The 23174-nt window shown below is 39.2% G+C and overlaps 1 protein-coding gene across 3 annotated transcripts in view; it reads right to left on the bottom strand.

Moving 5' to 3' along the window:
• TENM1 (teneurin transmembrane protein 1) overlaps positions 1-21803 on the bottom strand; it is a 774784-nt gene extending 752981 nt beyond the window's left edge. For 2 of the 3 annotated variants that reach the window (XM_078065077.1, XM_078065079.1), the window contains exons 1-2: positions 20854-21803; positions 5149-5215 (exon numbers count right to left, since the gene is read on the bottom strand). The gene's annotated coding sequence lies outside the window, so the exon portion shown is untranslated. The remainder of the gene's footprint in view (positions 1-5148; positions 5216-20853) is intronic. The other variant, XM_078065078.1, reaches the window with a different exon arrangement.
• Positions 21804-23174: the final 1371 nt, after the last annotated feature.

Here is a 23174-nt window from a genome sequence, read left to right as displayed (position 1 = left end):
TACAAAACCACTGACCAACAAGAGAAAGGAGATACTCCTTAGGACATAGAAGTCCCTCTTTATCTATCCCCAGCCTACCTTTCCAACCTCATCTTTTCTCATGCTTACCTTCCACATCACCCTTTACCTATATAGAAAGAATGCAGCTCCTCTAAGGGACCAGGACTATTGGATGTTTCTTTGCCCCTGCTTCTTTTGCTTAGAACATCTGCCCATCCTTGCCATTTGTTCACCAGATAATACCAAATTGCTCTTCCCTATCTCCTATCAGTCAACACTTTTAGGATGGCTCCAACATTACTAGCATCACCTTCTACATGAAGCCTTTTCAGATGCCTGCTTCTCATCCCTCTACTAGATGCAACTGATTAGCTTCTCTTTGTGCTCTCACAGTGGCAGTAACAGTTGTGAGAGTGATAGCTGATCTTTATGAGCATGTACTTAGTTATAGGCAATCATTGTGCAAAGTGCCATCTTAAACCTCACAAGTTTATGCGGTATGAGGTGTAATTATTATCCTCATTTTATTTTATTTTATTTAAGTATAATTAGCATACAGTGGTATATTAGTTTCAGGTGTACAATATAATGATACAACAATTCAATACATGACTCAACGCTCATCATGATAAGTGTTATAATCCCCATTTTAAAAATGAGGAGACTAGGCTTTAGAAAGATTATATTTAATGTACTTGCCCAAGTTGTACAGCAAATATGTGGCAGAACTGGATCACCTTATCTACTTAAACCCCAAAGCATATGTACTTAACCTCTACAGCATAGGGCCCAGGCTCATAGCACGTGAGTTAGGTAAGCAAGAAATAAGGCAAAAGGAGGTGGCAGACATTATGGAACAGAACAGGGTACACTCAAGCTATAAACATTAAAAAAAAGGAAGGGGGGAGGAGAGAGAGGAAAAGAAGAGTTCTGGGTTGCAAACAAAACATATCTGAAGACTGATCCTGAGTAGTAGGCCACTAGCTTGAGACTCCTGTTTCATACTATATTCAATTCCCAACTTTATACTTGTCACAAAACCCATGTCAGGATAATTTATTAGGATAGTAGTGTCTATATCTTTCTTGCTGCTGTAGGTGTTCCATGAAAGAAAGGTAATTTTCTACTTGTCACCTATCCACCAACCTTGCATCCTAGACATCAAGGAGGAGGGATGAGGGACAAGGGGATGAAATAAAGGGACTTAAGTGGTCCACAGAAGGAGAGAGAAGGAAGGCTATATTCTCCTTGAGACAGTCAGTGGGATTTTAGGGATCTCATAAATAGTTGTACTTCTAAAGGTGGGTCCTGATAATGTGTATCCAGGAAAAAAAAATGGTCACTAGACAAATATCCCTGTGCACCAAGATCAGAATAAACTATGCCTTTTAGCAATCATGACTGCTAACTAGAGACTCTGCTGCAGATTTTCTATATTGGGTAAACTTCAGTGTACTAGTTCTCTACTGCCACTATAATAAACTACCACAGACTTGGTGGCATAAAACAATCCAGATTTATCTTACAGTTCTGGAAGTCAGAAGTCTGAAATGGGTCTTGATGGACTACAGTGAAAGTGCTTGCAGGGTTACATTTCCTTCTAGAGGCTGTGGGGGATAATCCTTTTCCTTACCCTTTCCAGCTTCGAGAGGTCACCCCCATTCCTTGGCTTGTGGCCACTGTCTTCAAAGCCAGCAATGTTGGCCGAGGTCTTCTCAAGCTGCCCTCTCTCTGGTTCTCACTTCTGCCTCCCTCTTACACTTTTAAGGCCCCTTGTGATTACAGTGAGTTCACCCAGTTAACCAGGATAATCTTCCTATTTTGAGGTCAGCTGAATAGCAACCTTAATTCTATCTGCAGTCTTCATTCCCCCTTTGTCATGTGATGCAACAGATTCACAGGTTCCAGGGATTAGGACATGGACATCTTTGGGGGGCCATTCTGCCTACCATGACCAGTGATTCCTAAAGACTTTTTGAGTCGGGAGCTATTTGAGATTATATATCTCACTGCCCTATTGAGTAGGTTCTGATATGTGAATATTTTTAATTAAAATATATAATATGAATGCCATGAGCAAATAAATTCATATGCATTCCATACCTACAACAATTATTTTATTTCTCTGTGTATAGGTCAGGCCTCACCTCTCTACCATGAGCTTGTGGTTGGGGACTATGACCCTTATCGGTTTTTGTTGCCCCAGCACCTAGTACCATGCTTGGCACACTGTAGAAATTTTTGTTTGTCACAGTAATAAATAAGTGAAAAATGCTTCTTCTGGGGGAAAAAAAAAAACATTTGTAGAATTGTATTTGTTACTTAGTTCAAAGCTATACATATCTCGAAAGCTGAATCTAGTGCCAAAAAGGGAAGGGGAAGCTGAACATACACTATTTTAAAAATCCATTTAAAATAGATGTCAGAGGTGTCTTTTTATTATTTCGAATATGGATCATTCGTCAGTGGAATAAGGAGCAAAAAAGAAAAGGGAACTGCTCCCCTAAACCATATGAATTCTTATATTTCATTTCAAATCAATAAAGGGAAAGTCACTTCTAAAATATTATGATTCATGAACTTTATTTACCACTCTTTCTTTTGGTTTGATCAGAATAGCCATCTCTGTATGGTACTAGAATTGTTGATATTTTATTGCATCACCACATCTCATTATTATGTAGTAAACGCTATTATTTATGGCCACTACTCCATCTGATGTGAGACAGAAAAAATTATTGAAGGCTTGCCATCTCAGGAATAGGCATTTTATAGGGATGAAGGGCTGACTAGGAAGAGTCAATGGTCCTTCAGCTGCCCCTCAGATCATTAACTCCAAGTGGTTATTTGCTCCCAGGCACTGTCCTATGCCTAGGTTGTTATTGCTGTGATATGCAGATGAAGAAGAATATCTTTTAAAGGCTTTAATATGAACTCAATGCTCATGAAGGGTGCCAGATTGAAAGCACTGGAGTCTGAACTCATCGGGTTATGCACTTGGCTGGTTCCAAGTTACAGAGAGATGCTTGACCTTGAATGACCACCTTGCAAGAGGGAGAAAACATACAGTTTTGCTGAATTTCAAGAGACTTAGGAGCAGCACATCAGTATCCCAAAGTTAAGCATGTTTATCAAGGAGGAAAAAAGGACTACTAACTAAACTTCTACTTGACTCTATTTATTATAATGCCAATACTGGTGTGTATGTGATGGTGGGGGGGCAGTGGTGTTGGGAGCCACAATTACTTTAACATAAAACATAAATAAATGCCCTATTACGGATGCACTAAAACACTTAAACAAGCAGCCATCTTTTTAAGAGCTGGTATGTGTTTTTGCACACTTGAGAAGGGTCCTTAACTTTCCCAAAATCATAGACTGAGGAGGAAGAAACTCAGAGCTATCCAAAGTTTTTATTACAGATATGAGAAAACCAAGGCTCAGAGTGGAAAAGTGACCCAAGGAGGACCATATCAGCAGTATAAGACCGGGAGCAGAGCCCAGATTTCCTGATTAATGGGCAAAGGCTTTTCTAGTATACCGTGTTGTCTCTCTAAGGGAGGAAAACTAGCTGCTCTCTGAACCTTTTAAATATTTAGTGCCAATTATTTTCGTAAGTGTGTGTTCTTTTGGCCTTTTAGGCATTTTTCCTCCATTCTGATCTATTCATTCACCTAAGGTTAGGAAGACTATCATTCTTCACACATTTAAGCCTTTGTAAGTATGAAAAAATACCTTTCAGTTAATATTACACAACTGGTGGACTCACAATTCCCAAATTAAGAGCATTATTTTCACAAATGATGTAAAATGCAAAAATCTCGACTTCCTTCCTCAGTGAGTTTCTTTTTTAATTCTGTCATTTTATTTTCTGATACGTTTTTTTCCTATAGTGATCGAAATTTTTGGCAATAGTATTCCCTAAAGGCGGTACCTCAAGAAGAATGGCAAATGGAACTACGTGCATCGTAAAAACGGACAAATCCATTTAAAATTCCCATTACAGACTAATCTCAATGAACTGGAACCCAATTAAAAAAAAAAAAAAACCTTAACGTATTTGTACTGTATTTTTCAATTGACAATGCAAATTCCAAGACTTTAAGGATTTCGTTTTTTATGTAATCTCATTGTTTTACATACTTTAGAGAAAATATCAAGTGATTCCAAAGACTTATCACAAATTCAGATCATCCTTTTGACTTTTTTACAAATTGGGATGAGAATTCATATTTGAATAATAATGTGTAGCACTACCAAATATAGGTACCAAAGGAAAAAAAATTAATATTCTCTATTTCTTACTAAGTACTGAATATTGACCAATATTTTTAATAAGAATGAAAGCCAATGAGGGGTCTTTCAGGTAACTGTAGATTTTGATTAATCTAAAAGTCTCCCCACCTTGCCACATTTTCTCGCATATTCCATCTACCAGTGGACTGAATAGAGAAGCAACTGCTTTCTCAGTATTCCAGGCAAATTCTATCTACTTTGGCACATTTACCAAAAGAAAAGGCACAATAACTTTTGCCCAGTAGTTGCACAATAAATATTTACTGAGTGTATAGACAGGTAGAGGGATGGATGAAAGGAAGGATGGAAGGGTAAATAAACGAATGCAATACCATGTCAATACAGATATTTTACTTGAGACTTTCCTAAAAAATTAAAATATTCATTTTAGGAGGCAAATATTTATTTTGTCAGTAAAATTCTCTGAATGAAATTTTTTTCAATTGATATGAAGAAATGCCATGCTTATTTTCAATCAGTAAGAACTACTAAATGGTTCTACAAACATCCTCATTGGCCGCTGCTGTTCCCTTGTACTTTGCAGATACTCCCATTAGTCAAGGAGTCTCTTGGTTTTAGCAGCTGTATATAGAAAAGGTCACAGGATCATTCAAATATGTAGAACAGCTTGCATATTTGATTTTGCAAAGACTCTCTAACAATTATGGCGTACAGACACAAACTTATCTATACCATGGCCAAATAAGTTTTTAAAGGTTTAAAATAATGCATTTCATTTACATGATGCTCAATGAATATAACTGATTATAGCAGTGAAACATTCCGTTCCTTTCACATTATACAACAAAGTGTTCAGTTCCCCAAGTAAATTTCAGTGTAGAATGCACATACCTTAATAGATCCAGAAGTTATGAGAATCAAAAAGGAGACAGCTGAATAAAGGTCACCCTTGTAATTCCTGTAAACAAATTAGGCCAAATTATCCTTCAAACATATGTACAAGCAGGTCCAAAGCAGTCCTTCTATGAGGGAAAGGAAGAGACACATGAGGGATTGGGGTGGGAGGAAGCATGGGTGTTGTGAACCTAAGACTTCATTTTGCAATTCACAAGGAATAATGGGGTCAGTCTCTTAAAAGGTCTGCTTGAAACTTCAAACAATCATATTAACTATGTTGCTAATAAAGAATTTAATTAACGGTGAGTATACCTAGAGGGCTATGGAATTCTCACCCACAAAGACGGTCCCAACTTAACAATACTAATTATTGCTCAATATACCACTCATTTTGAGACGAAATGCCCACAATTTCAAGTTTTCACCAATGTAAATAATTTATGGTAATTTAAATTTCTTATACTAAAGTAGTCCTTTAATAGTTTACCAGAAACGTTCATATACACATTTCATTTAATCCTCAAAACAATCCCGAGGAAACAGGCTGAGAGGTTAAATGGCTTGCACGGAGTCACATGTGTGGTTAGTGGCAGAGCCAGGACTAGAATCCAGGTCCCCTCACTTTCAGCTCAGTCATTTTTCCGATGTCCCACATGACTTCCTTCATGACAGTTATAAAATTAACTATATGTCTCCATGGGCCACACTTGGTACTGGGCAGTAGGGCAGGAAATATGTCCTATAATAATCCCTACTATTTCACCCAACTTGAGAGATACATGTCTCTCTCTCTACATATACACACACGTGTGTATGTGTGTATACATATTTTATTGCACAGAAATGTTAACAATATATTGATAAATGAAAAAAGCACATTATAAAGTAATTACATGAGTCCGGCTTTTAAAAAGACATATATGTATGTAAAATATATATGATTTTCATCTTTCTGTGTGTCTATATTTTCTAATTTTTCTATAATGAACACATATTACTCATATATAAAATAGCTATGTTTTAAATTCTTCAAAAATCCATTTTAGGTGGGTGGGGGGATGGAGGAAATATGGGGTGGGAGTGAAGGAGGGCACTTGTGATGAGCACTGGCTGTTGTATGGAAGTGTTGAATCACTATACTGTATACCTGAAACTAGTATTACATTGCATGTTAACTAATTGGACTTTAAATTAAAAAAAATAAAACAAAAAAAGCTTCAAAAATCCATTTTAGAAAAGGCAGTGTGGTGAATTAAAACAAAAGAAAAAAGAAAACAAAAACTTTAAACTTTAGTATTCCAATATTTTATGATTGGCACTCAATTAACCTTATGGCCCTAATTTATAAATCAAGTAATCCCAAAACTTATTCTTTTTATATTGAGGCAAAATCTCAGTAATAAGGGCAAACAATTTAAAAATTTTTTAAAATGTAGGTCAATAACATTATTGTCACCTTTGACAAAGATCATCAGTGTGACCTTGTAATGATAATAATAGAGTATTATATTATTACTAATGATCTCCATATCCAATATGCTATATATAAATCATTCATAATAGACTGAAGTAGTGCTCTTTATTAGTTGCAATCTAACTGCCCGATGTGCATTTTTTATCACTGTTAATGTTGCTCAAGAAAGGCATAGTTCTGCTCAAGCGTTCATGTGGTTCCATAATAGTGCTAAGTTAGAATCTTTCAAGGGAAGACATTTCAGAAAGTACTTAGATCTAGACTACAAAAAAGTATTTCTGGCTCTTCTGCCACATATACCAGAGCAAGTCTGTAGAAATTGGCTTCATACCCATCAGGCTGATTCTGCAAGGAGGTTAGCAAAAAATGTTTTAAAAAATAAACTGCCCTATATGCAGCATTTTGCCTTGGTGAGATACACAGAGAACTGGGAAACAAGAGGGCTTTTAAATGATTTAGTTCTTCTCTGCTCACTTCTCAACTGCCTTCAAACTGGAGCCTTTAGGAAGATATCCTTCCCATTTATGACTAGAGAAGGCCGCTTCATACATGGATCTATATGAAATACCCCTGGTTATTTGCCATCACTTACCAGTTCAAACATGTAGCATTCCCTCAACTTTCACCTCTTTATTTCACTCAAGAATTCATTTCCAAAAAAGAAATCACTGTCTTAATACTGCGTGTGGGCTAGGTACCCTTTACGAAAAAAAAAAAAGTTAGAATGTTTGACAGGACCATCACTGAACGCAACCAAATAATGCACACCAGAGGCAAAAACAGCAGAAGCCACAAATGTTAGAAATGCATGTCACACTACTGACCATTGGTTTTGGAGATAGGCTAGAGCCTGCAAGCAGAGTCCTCAAGCCAAATCTGAACGTCTCATTAGGAGTTCATCTAACCCACACTTCAATTAGTGCCACTGCCTCTTGTTTGGTCCTACATAGAGAATAATATTCTACATCCTTCAGTTCTCAGCCTCTTAAAATGAAACCATCATCTGAGATTGGCTGTGGAGATGAAATGCATAAATTGAAGGTGAACGAACAGAAGAATGGTCTAAGAGTCTGGTCCAAAAAATACATATATATATATATATATATATATACACACACACATGGATATGCATAATCAAAATATGCATATATGTGTGTATGGATAGATGTCTTTCTCAGATGCATTTAAAAAGTGTAATTCCTATTTGTTTAGGAAATGGGCCATTTTTTACTTGTTTTCAATAATTACTCAATTATATACTAATTATAACAACTTATTAACACTTTCTATTTTCAAGGGACTTTGGGCTGCATATAGGTCACACTTTATTTTACTAATGAGTATATCTTTAAATATTGCTACACATACTCTGAAAGCCCTAATGCTATTTTTCTAATGGGACGTTTACTCAAAGACTTTGTAGAAAATAATTGTGTTAATAACAGAGACGGTTGCCCCATTACAATGATCAGTGCTCTCAGACAATTCATGCTGCAACACTCTGTATTGTCACTTTCTTCCTCAGGCCCTAGAGAACTTCTAGGTTTACATTATTGGCTGCAGCTTCTTTTTTTTTCTGGCAATATGGGCATTTCTAATGATGAGACCTGCCAAAACTTGTCAATGCTATTTTTCTTCTTTTCCATTAGAGGTGACTGTGGCTGAATAGCCAAGCAATCTATAGTCTAACTTCACTTAATTGTTTTTACTACATGACATGAAGAAATATAGTGAGTAATCACTCCTGTTTTACATGAAGCAAATTGCTAGTGCTCTCCACAGCAATATGAAGAAGTCTTAACTTGCCTAATCTCCCTTGAACATCCTGTTCAAATCCTGACAGGGTAAACTCAGCCCTCCTTGGTTCTTCAATGACTAAAGACTAGATTGGATCAGTGGATCTCAATTATTTTCCCTGTCTGTATATCTCTTCAAAACAAAGCAGCCAGAGAACAGTTGGCCCCAATTACAACTGGTATATTTCTCTCCCTCTAACACCATCTCTCAAGGAGGACAGGTTTACCCTCTTTGTTATTTATTACCTAAACCTCACTTCTAAGGTGCAATATTTATTTTTGTGTTTTTTGTTTCCTCTTTGTTTTGTAAATGTACTTTTCTTTTTTAAAAGGTTTTATTTGTCAGAGAGAGAGAGCACAAGCAGGGGGAGCGGCAGGCAGAGGGGGAAGCAGGCTCCCCTCTGAGCAGGGAGCCTGATGTGGACTCCATCCCAGGACCCTGGGCTCATGGAGGACCCTGGGATCATGACCTGAGCTGAAGGCAGACACTTAACCGACTGAGCCACCCAGGCATCCCGTACATGTATTTTTCTGCAATGAAAGTTATACAGACTTACTGTAGAAAATCTGGGAAATACTGAAGGTATAAAAGAAAAAAAATCACCTAATACCCACCTCCCCCAAACAGACATAACCAATTTTAGCACTTTGTGCATGGTTTTCCAGTCTTTTTTTTTCTTTCTTACATAGTGGGTAAATATAATTTTGTATCCTGCTTTATCACTTGATAGCATAACATAAACATTTTCCTTTTATCATAAAATATTTGTAAACATCATCTTTAATGGCCATAAAGTATTACATTGTCTAGATGTACCATAAATCACTTAGCAAGTCCCTTGTTGAACATTTAGTTTCCTTCATTTTTTCCACTATTACAAATAATTTCTGGTAAAAATCTTTGCAAATAAAGCTTTTTCTGCACTTTGCATTATTTCTTTAGGAAAAATTCCCAGAAGTAGAATTATTGGGTCAAATGGCTATGAGCATTTTTAAGGCTTTTGCTTCAAACTGCCAAATCTAGACCAACAAACATTTCATCATGTCCTTATATTCATGCATTTATTCAACCAGTACTTATTAAATACCTACTATGTACCAGGCACTGTGCCAGGTGATATGGATGCAGTAGTGAAGAAAACAGACACAAAGTCCATGCCCTCACAGAGCTAATATGCTAATAGATTTGACAAGTTATAAATAAACAAAAGTACAGTGTGATACCAGGTAGTGATGAGAAATATTAGGAAAAACAGAAGTGTATAAAGGCATAGAAAATGAAGAATCATGACAGGACTCATTACATAGGGTGGCCAAGGAAGGCCTCTATGATTAAAGAATGTTTCATCAAAGATCTCAGTGAAGCAGGAAAGTAAGCTTATAGAAATCTTGGAGAAAATTCATTTCAGGCAGTGGAAATGGCAAGTGCAAAGGCCCTGAGAAACAAAAATGCATGGCATGTTTAAGGAACAAAATGGAGGACAGTGTAGCTAGAATGTTATGACAAGGTTTGGTAGGGAAAATAGTAAGATGCGAGGCCCAATAGAGACCAAATCATGTAGGGCCTTGTAGGCCATGGTAAAGACTTTTAAATTATTTTTTAAATTTTATTTTAAGGGTGAGAAGAAGGCAGCCATTGGAGGGCAAAGAGCAGGAAAATCACAAGATCTTATTTATGTTTTAAAAGGATCACCCTGGGGGCACCTGGGTGGCTCAGTCGGTGAAGCATCTGCCTTCGGCTCAGGTCATGATCCCAGGACCCTGGGATCAAGCCCTGCATCGGGGGCTCCCAGGCTCCAGGACTCCCGGGAGGAGGGAGCCTACTTCTCCCTCTCCCTCTCCTCCCCCATGCTTGCTCTCGCTCTCTCTCTTGCTCACTCTATCTCTCTCAAATAAATAAATAAAATCTTTTAAAAAAACAAATAAAAGGATCACCCTGGCTGCTATGTGGGAAATTATAGAGGGGCGAAAATGTATATAGGGGCATAATTAGGAGGCTATTTCAGTATTCTAGGTGAGAGATGATGGTGGTTTGGTCTAAGGTGTTAATGATGAAGGAAGACAAAATGTTTCAGACAGGATATAGTCTGAAGGTATAGTCAACAGCATTTGTTCATTGGTTAGATGTCAGGTGTGAAAAAAGATGAATCAAGGACTCTAAGGTATGGTACTTGAGCAAGTGCACTGAGCATTATCTTATAAAACCAACAAAAAAAAAAAAACACCTTGTTTTTGTTTGTAATTTGCATTTAAATTATAGAAGATTGCACTTTTTTCACATTTGTTGGCCATTTTTATTTCCTTGTATGAATAATCTTTTCATGCATTTGTCTAGATGGCATTTATAAAATCCTTTCCTCCCTTAGCTTCTATTTCACTATTTTCTGGTTTGCCTCTTACCTCTCTGACCTTAATCTGACTTCCTGTCTCTTGAAGGTTTCTCTTATTTCACCAACCTCTTAAGTTGAGTGTTTCTCAAGATTTCATCCTTGCTTCTCTTCTTACTCTATATGCCCTCCCTAGGTGAACTCCCCTTCCTATTCCTATGATTTCAACTACCACACTGACCAACGACACACAGGTATCTACCCCCAGACCTCATCTTCAGATCTGTAATTTCCATCTGTTACAAACCATCTCCATCTGGATGTCTAGATGGTGTCTTACATTAAATAAATTCAAACCTGACCTCATTATCCTCACCAAAACTGACTTTTCCTTCTATGTTCCCTATATTGCTCAATGATATTACCTAATTTCCCAAGCCAAAGTCGCCAAGTCACTCCTCCCTCTCCCTCACCCTCTAAATGTTTTCACTTTCCAAGTCCTGCTAAGGCTACCTTATGAGTGGCTCTCGAATTCCCCACCAACCATCTTCACTATCACTGCCTTGGTTCATATCCTCGTAATTGCTCACAGTTGCAACACAGTCTCTCAATGACTCACTGTTACTGCTCTTAATCCACTTCAATCCATTCTTCATACAGGTGTCATCTTTCTAAAACCCAAAGTTTTTGACCCCCCCCCACTTTAAAGCCCCTCATCTAATTTCAGAGACTCTACTACAACATAGTACATTGCCTGATTTTGGATAAACGGCAGAAAAACAACCATTCTCCAGTATATCTCTCTGTACAGGAAAATCTTAATACGTTCATTTACTCCACAAATATATACTAAGCATCTTCTGTGTGTCAGGCACATAGATATAAAACAAGACATTAGCCCTGACCTCCATTCCCCCACCTGGATAGGAAATAAAATGAAACTCTACTATCCTGGGTTGGGATTCTCCCTTGCTAATTTAGTCTTGTGCCCTTTCACAATCCTTTCCCATGTGAAATGTGGTTCCCCATATTCTCTTGACTAAAACATTTTCAGCTGTTCTTTAAAAGCCAATTCAAGGAGTGCCTGGGTGGCTCAGTCGTTAAGCATCTGCCTTCGGCTCAGGTCATGATCCCAGGGTCCTAGGATTGAGCCCCACATTGGGCTCCCTGCTCAGGCGGGAAGCCTGCTGCTCCCTCTCCCACTCCCCCTGCTTGTGTTCCTGCTCTCGCTATCTCTCTTTCTGTCAAATAAATAAATAAAATATTTTTTAAAAAGCCAATTCAAATGACACATCCTTTATAAAACCGTATCTACCTTTGAGCTTCCAGAACATTCTAATTATTCCTCTTCTAGAGCATCTGTTACATGATAACAATATGCATATAGGTCTGTCTCCTCCATTAGAATCTAAGTTTTTAAGGTGTCCTTGTATCACTGGGTAAACAGAAGTATTTTTAAAAAGTTTTGGTGAATGAATGAAGAAATGAACAGACGAAGTTTTTTCTTCATGAAGATTGTTTTAATGATGTATAATCAAACCCGTGTAATACTGAAGTCTTCAGGAAAAGAAGAGGACAGTCCATGAGACCTAGAAAGTCTTCGTGGAAAAGACTTGAGACTTCAACACACATTGCCCCAGAAGTCTGTGTAAAGTTGATTCTTTTTCTGCCTTTTCAACAACAAAGAAGTCCCAGGTATTTTGCTAAATATCTGGGACCAGTATTCTCTCATTACATCTATTCTTGTTTTACACATTTCCTCAAACATGTTTTATTCCATGTTTTACAGAAATATATTGTTAAAATTTTCTCTATTCTGTGTTGAATTACCCTTAAAATATTTCCGTTGCACTAAATTCTAATTGTTTACATTAAAATTACCTCACTTTCACAAGTTGTCCAATGCTTCATTAAGGCAATATCTCAAATACAGGAAAAGAACAAAACAATGAAAAAAAATGTAGCACCCTTGTGTTAACACTTCATGGGTTTGAAACCAAAAATAAATGGTGTCACACCTAAGTGTTGACATTTTATTACACTAAACATGAAAGATAAATCACAAATGCACCAACAACGTATGGATATGTGCACAGCTTATATCTGTAATAAAGAATAAAAACCCAGGAAATCAGTGTATTATTTTAGCTTCTACCCAAGATCATTGAGAGAATGTATGAGCCAAAAACAATACAAAGAATAATATTTCCCATTACACTTAGAATTCTCTAGGATACACATAAAGAAATGGTCAGATTTAGAAAAAGAATAAAAAAATTAATCACTGCCAATACTTTAGTGAGTGTCCCAGAGCTTCCTTTGTCATAAACCTATGCACTACCTCAATTCTTAGAAAGAAAGAAAAGAGAAAGAAAGGGAAGGAGTAAGAAATGAGAATGATTTTATTGTTATTTCAAAGCACAAGAGTCTTCTCAAATCTAAGCTATAGGTATCAATTGGCCAATCAACTGCACAGCCTTCTCCCTTAGAGGTCACTAGATCTCATTAGTGAAATTAATACTATCTTTCCAAAAGGAGTCTCTTATTTGACTTGCATAGTAATGATGTCAATGCTTCCCTACATTGCTTAAAGCTCTAAACATATAATGAGTCACAATCACAAAGATATATTCATTTCAAGCATAGATTAAGCAAATAAGTGATGTATGTTTCTGTAAATGATGCTTGTGAAATTCACGTCAAAAATGTACATATACTTTTTAATAAATATTCCTTTGAAAAAAATTCCATCCCCACACATATAAACACAAACATATTTGGGGGATAGTTATTAGAGCAGGAGATGACACATCAATATCACTCAAATGCTTACAATTAAGCAGAGCAGCTTTAAAAAAAGAAAATCATTAATGCTAAAGGGAGGTAATGCACAGAGTATAAATTCGAAATGTTGTTCAGAAATATGCTGTTGATAGGAATTGAGTTAGCTAGGAACATTTCAGATTTAGAAGGCTTCCAGTCACCCTGTGGTTGTAGTGTATTTATACACCTCTATATTTAAACACAGGTGGTAATTAGCAAGATTGAGACACATTTAATAAGGCATCATCATAGGTGCAAAGGATGTGTAGCATAAGATGAGTTCATTATCAATAACTTCCCTGAATTAATCATCTCTTAGGACATTTAATTTTAAATGTACCTGAAAAAACCTGGATTATTGAGATAGGCCATCTGCAGTATCTTTTTCTAATTTCTCTGAACAACTGAAGAGTTTTCTTAAAATGCCTATATACAGCTGGGACACAGAGATTATAATATCTAATAAACCAACTGACCATCTAATCTGGCACCTTCTCTTTGACAGGTGTCTAAACCAGATAGAGCCATGAGAAGTAATATAAACACTTAGAATCCACCAATTACACAAAACCATGCAACTGGGAAATTTTCTCCTTGACCTTAGCCAATGATCAGATTTTCCCCGAAGTATGTAATGTACTTTCATTTTGGCTGCTTTAAAAATCCTCATTCATACAGGCAATTAAAAACATTAAACTATGATTCCAAACATTAAAATGAAAATGGATTTCCTTTGATATAACCATATAGGGATTCTACTTCAAGTTTTATATATACAACTGCATCAGCATCTTGAATATTCACAATACCTTACATCTAAATAGGAAAATAACTGAAAAGTAAATATACAGTAATTTCAAAAGGGAAACTGAGGTGATAACACCAGATCATTATTTGGATGAATAGCCAAAATTCATTGATCAGATATTTGGAACCATCCAGATGACTGCTATTTTACATTGTACATCCCAATGCCAAGCATCTGCTGAAAGGCCAGAACAAATGGACATGATACAGAAGAAGGACACAGACAGATACTAGGAAATCTACATGTTCAACAATGATGATTGACTGAATTTTTCATGTTTTACTCAGATATTTTCATATCACACCAATATGGCTTAAGTAACAAAAATAAACCAATTAACAAAATATATGCAATTCAATACCTCACAAATGGGTACCAATATCATCAATATTCCCTAAACTGTAAAAATGTAAATATTATTTTTCCTACATTTTTAAATCACTACTCTATTCTATCATTAATAATTCTGTCTGGGATATTTATATTTTGAAATTCTAGTCAAAATACCTGGTGATATATAAATATAGATCTTCCTTCTTTTTTCATCACCAAAATCCTTTTTGGGAATCACTCTTTCTTAGCCATAATACAGAAATTTGTTTACAGCCATAAATTCACAGGAAAAAATATTAATTTATCAGGACCCATAGCTGATAATATTGCAAAAGGCTTAACATAGATTGCAATTCAGCTCATATTAGAGTTTGTGATTCCAAAATTCAATTTTGTAAGTCATAATCAGCCACAAAAATGTTACAATAGAATATGAGAAACATTAAAAGGCAATTTCCTCATTGTTGACTACTTATCAACTGACAACTTAGTCCATTAAAATTAAAACAATCAGTATGCTTTATGGTGATGGGTAAAATGAGTGTTTTACAGATTTCAAATAAATGTTTTCAAATCCATTTGGTCTCTGTAATAAAAAAAATGGGGCATAGATATTTTAATAAAATTGTTTTTATATTTGGAAAGGAAAAATAACCAATCCTACTGGAAAATTCAAGCATCATTTATATTTAACTTTACTATGATTGCTAACTAGGCTTCTTCAAAGTCTACAAAATCATAATTTGAAAGAACATATTTTTTCAATATAATAGCTATTATGAAACTATTTTACAGCTGTGAATATCCTCATAGAACAAAAACGCTCTGTAACACACATAAATACCAATAGAAATGCACAAATCAAGCCTCTATTTCTGTGATTATTTTGAAAGAACTGCTTGAGTAGGGGACAAAGAGGGTAAGCGGTAAGATTTTCAGGAAAATGACAGAGATGGCACTGATTTTTGTTCTGCTTAATCATTTATTGCTCACAAATTCAATTCCCCAGCCTTTTACGGTTACTTTCAGGGACCAACAGGCTGGCATGAAATTAAATTAACAAGCAGGTTCCCATCCTGAATTAGTGACTCCCAGCTGTCTGTCCCGTCTAGTTTCCATGGCAGTGGAAGAATCGGTGGAAAATGAGGTGCAGAAAATTTTAAGAAGCCAACATATCAAACTCTTTAAGTTGATTTCTTTAAACCGATGAATCAGTAGCGGGGGCGTGGGGGGAAGGTAGAATTGAAGTTAAAGTTTTTAATTTCCTGGCTTGTTGAAAAGGCCAGTGTGTTTCTGTTTTTGTAATTGTTAAGGGATGCAAGCAACATCTTACACATTTCATAGAAGGCTGTAGATTCAGGATGGCATATAGTTCATTATGCATTTTATAGTAATCCGAAAGTGTTTAAGGTACTCTGCATTATTTTGAAGTGTTTCATTTTATTTTTGCTTTCTTTTTTTGGCATAGATATTAAGATTCATCAGCCTGTTAAATGACTCCAAACATTCAGAGACTAAGTAAAAAATTCTCTCAACCAACCAGATGTTTGTTTGCATCACCCCAAACAGCTGGATGTTTGACGGAACTTTTCACTCACATATTTGAGATAGAGCCATAGAGACCTGTCATAAGCATCCAGAAAAAAAATACTAATCTTGGCACATACCTACCATAAACACAAGTACCAAGGCTCAGAGTAAGAGCTTCACAGGGGGTGATCCACCAGTATAAAAAGAGATTATTTAACACATTTTCCTATGTCCATTTTCCAATTAACTTCTCCACTCACACAGTTAGAGTAGGGTGGGAATGGAGAACCCAATATTTCAGAATCATTACATCACATTGAAAACATCATCCAAGAGGTAGTGGTTAGTTGGCATATATGCATGTTTCACCATATGCTATTGTTTACCTAAAGTAGAGATTTGGACAGGAAGTAAAAGTCAGATTTTTTTTAAAAAAATTGTAAATTATCCAAGATTATACTTCCAGGTCTAGAAATGAGTCCTAAAGTTACATAAGAATTTAACAGGCTTTATTTATCAAACTCTAAATTATTATTTTTCAAATATTAGGGATCCAAAATCAACTGTAAAAACATTTACTATCTCCAACTAAAACTAGTTTGCTTTGATTATACACAAAAATGTTAGCAGTCCAATTGATATAAATATTGTTACACAATAATTTTCAGTTTATGCCATCAAATTCCAATTTCCTCAGCCTTATTTTTCATGGGTTCCAAATTTAAGCAATTTTGTTGGTCTTGCTAAATTGTACCACCATGCATCTAGCAAACTACAAAATCTCTATACATCATATAATTGTCATAACAGAATACCATATACTGAAGAGACACCTATGGTTGGACCATCAAGGTTATTAGGAATAATCAAAAGCTGTGTAAAACCTTTTCTAGCATTTACCTGCTCAAACTAAGCATGGTCCTAGCTGGTTCTATTTGATATTTACTTTCCTCAGTTCTAAAAAAAAAAAATCAATGGAAAATAGAAAGAAATAGAAATAATATATTAAGCCAGGATAACAGAAAGAAATAGAAATAATATATTAAGCCTGGATTCAGAATGTTTTACCTTTTAGGGGAAGGAAAAATAATAGTAATCTACATTCAAAATAGTGGTTTAACCTAATACACAGAACCTGCAGATGATTTAAAACACTTAGTGTATATGGAAACAGTTCTGAAATTTGATTCTTCTTAATTTTTTATAATCAGCACCTACATTCCCAGCTATGGATATATGCTGTTGATCAGAATTGCTAAATACTCTTTCTTACAATATTCTTCATCATTTAATTTGCCTGTAGTTGTGTTAGTAATCCAGTTCAAACCTTTATTCCAAATGGTAAATGAAGGGAAGCTTCTTTTCTTTTTAAGTGTGCATGGATTACTACTTTTGAGGTTAAAGTGACAGGAATTTTAAAAAATATATAGAATTTTAATAAAATTATTATACATGTTTTATGTATAATGCATGGCATTCTTTAGAGATTGTGTGTATATGTGTGTGTGTGTACATGAGTGAGGGAGAGAAAAACTGTGAGTACTATAAAAAATTTTTCATTAAAAATTGAGTATGCAAAGTACTGGTCTTCTTCTGACCTCAGGTCAGTCAGTAAGTGGGTAAATAAATGGTAAATAAATAAATAAATAAATAAATAGTTTGGGAAACCTTAGGGGATTTATTAACTATAATCTATATTAAGCACTTGATAACTAAAAACTGAAACTAATGGACATTTGGGAAAAGCAAGCTTCAAGCAAAAATTACATGGATTCTAATGGCTATCTCTATCAGAATAGAAAAAAAATTTATGTTAATTAATACTGAACCTTCTTAACACTTCCAAGTTTTTAAGACTGTCATGGAAAATAAAGTTCAGAGGCAATGTGTCAAAAGAATATTTTGCAGTTTGATGATTTAAAGTAACACTGTACAGAATAAACTTAAATACTGAGCTGTTCTGCTTCAGCAAGAATCTTTGTGTTAAAAGTATCAGAAAGGTACAATGACTATAAAGGAAACTATGATTATGTCAGTGTTATTTACACGTATGATAGCTGAACTGGAACAATGAGACTTCTAGGGTATTTGGACTTGGACTCTGAATTAGGCCTTTGAATGAGACCGTAATTACATACAATCTGATTTTACTTTTTAACACTCCTGTATGTTTGAGTATTTGGAGTCTCGCTTAATCACCCTTACAGCACAATGATTCTACAAAGCCTTCTTTCCTTCAGCCTCATTACATATTATGTTCAGAACTGGGACCCAGAACTAATGGTAAATACTAATTCATGTGTTAAAAATATTCATTTTTCTACTGTGTCTGGCACTGTTCTACGGACTAGATTCTGTTAGTTTTATTATGCAAATGTCAAAATCTCTTTGTAGAGTTGTTTTCCAGAAACACCTGTTTATCAAAAACATTCTGAGGGACAATCTGAGAACTTTCAACTAACATTTAAAGCATGGATTCATTTTGGAAATTAGCTGAACCCCTCTTCAAATGTATCTTGTGACTTTTATTATCATTAAAAGCTTCCAATGTTACTTGGGCGTACTTGAAAGCTTTGAACTACCTTTAAAAAAAAAACAAAAAAACTTCACATTAGTAAATTAGTTAACACATCACCCCAAAAAAGTCTTATAAACTTCGACCAAAATGGCAAAACTAGGATTCTGCTTTTCCAGATATTTACTTTAAGGGGCATACTATGTCTTATAAAAATTCATTTTCCCCCATATTGCAGATATGAAAAGCAAAGAGGGGGTGTTGAGCAAACAAGCAAATGCAGGGTAATCATGGAGCATAACGTAAAGCTGTGGATCTCCTTTTAATAATAATTAAAAAAGCCTTTCCTTCTTAGACTGTACTCATTCTTGGCAGCACTTAAGTACCCTATGCTCCAAATTGAAAGTCTCTGGACTAAGGAGATGAACCAGGGTATTTCAGCCAAAAGATAAGAATAGAGCAGACATTTCCAATGTCTTCCCCAAACAGGTTAAGAGTAGGGACTGATTCTCATAGTATAGTGTACCTGGTTTGTTAGCTGTAATCATAGAACAACAATCTAAAATTCAAGGAAGCTGTTTGTGACCCTTACTTACCACAAAGGCGATCAATTAAATGTTAATCAAACAGTACCTATTAGAGTCCACTGAGGTATTTCGTTTCCTTTTGGTTTCTAAAACCGAAGGGGTTTACTACTAATTGTAGTAAGGGCTACTAATTGCCCTTCCATAGCACCAGAAACTTCTTTTCGTATTTCTTAGGGCCATCTCAAATACAACTCGGGATTAACATTCCAGGGGGGGAAAAAACCGGGAAAGTTCAGGCGGCTCCTGACCAACTGCTTCATATTGAAAATGTGGAGTTTTTCTATACATATTAGCATATCGCCAGTAGCAGTGATGCAGATCTGCTAAACCCGAAGCTGCCGACGGCAAGCACGAGCTGCAAAGCAGCCCTCGCCCCCGCCCCTACTCTCCTGGTGGCGAAATAGATGTCGAGACAACATCTACTAGTGGAGTGAGATCGTCTGTCTCCGCAATTGTAAACAACTGGCTGCACTGGGTTTGCTGAAATGTTTAAATACACTCCTGACTGCAAACACATCCACTCACCAAATCGCGGTAACAGTCTCCCTTCTCCACCTCTAGGAAAAGCATCCTAAAACTGAATTGTCAATCTGCCCGTTGTGGAGTGGAAGAAAGTGAGGTTACATTTCTCCAGGCATGCCTAGACGGTACCTGGCGCTCCGCAGATGTACTGGCCGCTACTAGATTCCCGGGACCACGTCTCAGGATGAAACGCAAAAAAACCCCACACAAACCCGCGCAGCTGAGCGCGTGGTTTAAGCCAAAACCGACGGCTCCCAGAACACCGACTACTGCGTAATGACTGTCTCTTTTGACAAAGATTGGGGTATAGGGAGGACGCATCGGGTGGGGCCCCAAACGGCGTAGGTTAGAAGAAGGTTCTAGAGTTCTCCCCGCCCCGAATCTGGGCTCCCCGAGTAAGGTTCAAAGAGAAATTCAGAAGCAAACAGGTAATAAAGTGCGTCCTAGCCCCTGGGCATCTTCTCTCGGAGAGAGGGCACTAGCGGGACCCAAGTGGCCTAGCCCGGGGCGAACGCTCCAGGTGGGAGGGAGAGGAGAGGCGCCCCTTGTCTCTTCTCGGACCGAGCCCCCCCTTTCCCAGCATCCAGGTCCACTTGTTAGAGCGCCCCGGCTCTGCGCGAGAGCCGAGGCGAGGGCCCCCCCCCTTTTACAACCGGAGTTGGTTGGCAAAAGTGTCGCCTGTAAAGCCCAGCGAGCACCCGAAGGAGTACCCCCAGGGCCCACTGGAAGCTTGAACTGCGAACGAGGCCGACCTCCCACCTCGCCCGGGTGGTACAGAGCCCCGGGTCCGGCGGAGACCCAGAGAAGAAGGAGCGAAGGTTCTGCTACCTCGGGCAGGACTCCCAGCGCGGACGCAGCCCCGCGGTTCACAGCCCAGAGCCGCCATCCGTCGCCTGCAGCCTCGGGGCGAAGTTCGCCCGAGTCCTTGGGGTGGGGGCCGCGAGCCAGAGGGAAGGAGATGAGGGCCGGGAGAAACGCACCTACCTAGTCCAGGCGCAAGTTTCGGTGGCGTCCCCAGGTGCGGTCCCCCGCCCCCTCGCCAGGTGCTCAGCCCCGCCGGGCGCCGCCGGTGCCCGAGACTTCAGGCGTCTCAGCCGGTTCCTGCGGGAAACGACTGTAAATCCACATTACTGTTCGAGCTGCCGCTTGGGCCCCCGCATCGCTCTCCTCTGGCTGGCGGCGGCGGTGCTCTCAGCCGGCAGCCGCCGGAGGCAGGGACCGAACCTGGCTATTGCCGCGCCAGCGGACGATCCTTGCCAGGAGGGTGCTTGCGCCTGGGGTCGTGTGTGTGTGCGAGAGTGTGTATACGCCTGTGTGTCCGTGAAAGAGTGTGCGTGTGTGTGCAAGCAGAAGGGGTGAGCTCAGCCCCCGGGGCACTCGGAGGTGAACTCCGGGCTAAGAGGGAGCCCGCCGCGCTCCCGGGTGCGGGGCGTCTGCACGGCTGATGGCTGTGCTGATGTTGCCGTGGCCGCCGCCGCCGCGCTCTAAGGCTGGTAACGGTGGTGCAAAAAATGTTTCTCCGCTACTCGAGACCAAAAAACCTGCCCTGTCTACTGAGCATGCCCGGTTTGACAGCTCTACAGCCGAGGTTTTTTTTTTTTTTTTTTTTTTTTTCCCTTTTCCCCAAGACTCCAGGTTTTAGCCGCAGCTGAGATGGGGGGAGGGAGGAGGAGCAGGAGGAGGAGGAGGGCTGAGGGAGCAGGTAACGGGCAGAGGAAAGGAAGTCGAGATGAGAAAGATCAGGGTATTTGAGGATGGAGAGAAAGAAGGAGAAAGCTGGAGATGGGAGCAGAGGAAAGAAATATGGATCAACAAAATTTAGATTTTGTACCACAATGAGTTCCTGGCCAGGGGACTCTCATGACTAGCTTTTTTTTTTTTTTTTTTTTTTTTACCCCCGAGGGCTGAGGTAGGGTGAGGTAGGGGTTTCGGAGGAGTGTTTATCATCCCCAAGATCAACCTGGGACAGTGTTTCATAGTCATGACATACACAAACGCGCGTGCACACCACACACCACACACACACACACACACACACACAAAGGAGCGTGATCACTGCTGCGCTGTGTAAAGCCTCAGCACTGACTTAGAATGTGAAGTCTCTTGCCAGTATAACTTCGGCAAAAAAAAAAAAAGAAAAAGAAAGAAAGCGAGCGAGCGAGAGAAATTGTTTGGGTTCCTCCTTTTCCCCATCTCCCCCGCCTTCCAGAAAAGCCAAGCCCGTGAGTGTCGTGCGTAAGTGACCCGCAAGCTCTCTCGCGTCCGTCTGTGTGAGAAAACCGCTGACTGCCACCAGCTGACAGTGTGACCCCAGCGCGCCAAGGCCGGCCACCCGCAGCCTCCTGGCGGCGCGTCAGCTCAGCACTGACAAAGTCCTCTAGGGGCGGGGGGCGGGGGCAGCGCTCCAGCTCCTGCCCTGCCAGGCCGCCCTGCTCCCTGGACTCCTCAACCGGCTCCGCCCCTCACCCCGCCGGGCAGGAGGGGCACGTACCCGGGCGAACCCAGCGCGCTGCCCCAAGCCCTGGATCCCTCCTTTCCCACCCTCTTCAGCTTCCTCTAAAAAGCGGAAAAGCGGAATCTACATGTCCAGAAACTCGCTTCGGGAGCCTTAGGAGTCCTACTGGGCATGCTCAGGACTTGGGGTGCCTCTCGTGGAGGAGCTCTCCGGCCGCCAACATCTGCACGGCTGGGCCAGATGTGAGGCTTAAGAGGGAGGCGTTGGCGCCCTATTGGAGTTTGGCTCCGGTTCCGGGAAGGGCGGCGGCGACGCACACAGTCGCCTTCTCCTTCCCGGCTTCCCAGCGAGAGCAAGACCGTGGGAGATACCAAGTGCCGAGCCAGGGGAGCTGCACTAACTGGAGAAACAGGAGTCTTGCGTACTCCCAGACCCCTTCCCCCCGCCCCCAGCGCCACCCCTGCCGTAGGCAGGTAGGGGGCGCGCAGAGCAGCAAAGAGAGCCCCGCGTGTGTTCGCGGGTACTGCTAACCTCTAGGTAAAGAAAAGAGAGCGGGCAGAGTCGAACCCTCTTTGGGAGAAAGACGTTTACTGATGGTTTTCTTGAGTGAAGAAAGAAGGGCGTGTGTGAATGTGTATGTGTGCACTCACGTTTGTAATTTTTCTCCACAAGAGCAGGGACTGGAAAGCTAGAAGCTACTGCCGAGTTGAGAGCCCGCTAGGGGTTGCAATAAGGCACATTTGGAGCCTTGGCTGGCGCTAATTACCGGGAAGAGTTGCTCGCGGCGCGGTGGGCGCGCACCAAAGCTTCCAGCTGTTCTCCACTCTGGGTGGTGGCAGCTGCGCGAGGA

The sequence above is a fragment of the Halichoerus grypus genome, chromosome X (genome assembly GCF_964656455.1).
Source record: "Halichoerus grypus chromosome X, mHalGry1.hap1.1, whole genome shotgun sequence".
NCBI classification, from domain to species: Eukaryota; Metazoa; Chordata; class Mammalia; order Carnivora; family Phocidae; genus Halichoerus; species Halichoerus grypus.
The sequence above is the reverse complement of the archived record's forward strand: the minus strand, read 5'-3'. Positions and strand labels throughout refer to the sequence as shown.